The sequence below is a fragment of the Echinops telfairi genome, unplaced genomic scaffold, assembly GCF_000313985.2.
Source record: "Echinops telfairi isolate 266 unplaced genomic scaffold, ASM31398v2 ScPeMD7_5;HRSCAF=22, whole genome shotgun sequence".
Lineage (NCBI taxonomy): Eukaryota > Metazoa > Chordata > Mammalia > Afrosoricida > Tenrecidae > Echinops > Echinops telfairi.
The window spans coordinates 44,762,863-44,765,109 of NW_022103901.1; positions in this window are offsets into that span (position 1 = coordinate 44,762,863).

Consider the following 2,247-nt stretch of genomic DNA (forward strand, 5'->3'; position numbering starts at 1 on the left):
GCTCTTAGATGGCGGCTGTTTGACGACAAGTCTTGAAGACTCCAGATGCTGATATTTCTGTTATTGCTGCTTGTCTCTTGCTGTCTCTGGTGTCACAACTCCGTCTCCTGGTTTGAACAAGTACAGTGCAAGAATCTTAGCTTCAGTGGACAGTTTCCTGTCCTGGATCTTCTTTTTGTAGATTTAATTAGATCCCTCTCTGGAATGGCTCCTTTTAAATATAACAGATTGGCAGATCTGGCCAATCCTTACTTTAGGATGTCTTATTTGCATGGTGCCAGTCCCACAAGGATGCCATGTACCTTACTTACATTATTGGGAAGTAATCCCATCCCCTTGGTGGATCACAGCACCTCACATTTGCATAATCCTAGTAGTCATTTGAAAAGAGCTAAAAATAAAAGATATCAAATGGGCCATATCAGGTAATTCATTGCATTGCAGCTACTTTCTCAGTAGCTCACAAACAGCTCCTAGAATTCTGTATGTGAAAAGAAAATTAGGATGTGTCTGATGCTAATTGGAAGTCCATTTTATCAGGTTATTATGAGGACTGGGAGTTTAGAAACATATTTGAGGATTTAACGCTTTACAAATTAAGAAATTTGTTTGAGTTGAGCCCTCCAAATCTGAAATATATTTTCTTTGGAAAGAATAAAAAGAGTGGAAATTAGAATGCATAAATATGATGGAAATTGTTTGAGATACAAGAAATAATAAATATTAGGAAAAAGAAGAAAAGAACAAAAGGTTGTTTTCTTGCCTGAGAACCTGGAAGAATGATATAAGGCAAATGTCTCAATAGATAGCTAGCCTACTGTGTTAGGCTGGGTTGACTAGAGAAACAAATCCAGCGACACTGGATTTACATCAAGAAGTAATTATACATCAAACAAAGATCCCAGCCCAATCCAGATCAAGTCCCTAAGTCCAATACTAGTCCATGAATCCCCCTTTAATCTCACCCAGTCGCATGCAATGATGCAGAATGCAGGAAAATCACAGCTGGTGGGTGAAAAGTCTTATGGATCCATTGGGGGTAGATGCATCTCTAGGGCTTATGCAGGTCTCCAAGTGACATCAGCAGAAAGGTGAAAGCAGAGAGAGGGGAAGTTACCAGGATTCTCCTTAGGGGACGGCCATGCCCACAAGGAGGCACCATCAGTTTGGATGATTGACAGGCACCTGATTGACAGGCTAGACTTCACCCCTATACTTCAAGTTGGCAAAAAATTATGAAACTACCATACCCACAGACCTTTATTGCATGAACCAAGAGTTCCCAATGAAAGAAAGTACTACTAATTATCCATGGCTTTGAGGTGACCATATTGTTTTAAGTGCTTTTCATGGGATCAGTTCATCTTCCAAAGCAAACCCACTACCAATAAGTCAATTCCAACTCATAGTGACCCTAAAGCATAGAGTAGAACTGCCCCCATTGGGTTTCCAAAACTGTAAATCTTTACTGAAACATAAAGCTTCATCTTTCTCCCTCAGAGTAGCTGGTGGTCTCCAACTGCTGACCTTGTGGTTAGTAGCCTAATGCATTGAACAGAAATAATTGTTCAATTCATTAATTGAACCAAATTATGTGTACTACTTCCTAGACCTAACCGATTCTCACTCCTTATCTTAATGAATCCTGGTTCTCTTTTAAAAAGGTTTTCCCACATTTCTCTCACTGGATCTTTTTGTCTCCTTTTCTATTTCTCCACAGATAATACATTACACCTCATCCTGGGACTCACTGCTAGTGACTGAGGACAAAACACTTACAGATTCCATGAAACATTGAGCTCAACTACTTTCCAAACCGGGAACAAACAAAACTCCACTATCCTCCTATGTATTTTTACCCTAGTTCATGGTACCCTTCAGCCAATGTTCCCTATGGGAAGCAACTAGCTAATAATCAAAGGAAAACAGAGGTGAACTGATTACAAGGATCTACATGTGACCTCCTCTCTGGGGGATGGACAACAGAAAAGTGGGTGAAGGGCGATGTGGGACAGGGCAAGATATGACAAAATAATAATTTATAAATTATCAAAGGTTCTTGAGGGAGGGGAGAACGGGGAGGGAGGGGGAAAAGTGAGGAGCTGATGCCAGGGGCTTAAGTGGAGAGCAAATGTTTTGAGAATGATGAGGGCAATGAATGTACAAATGGGCTCTACACAATTGATATATGCATGGGTTGTGATAAGAGTTGTATGAGCCCCTAATAAAACGATTTTTTAAAAAAAG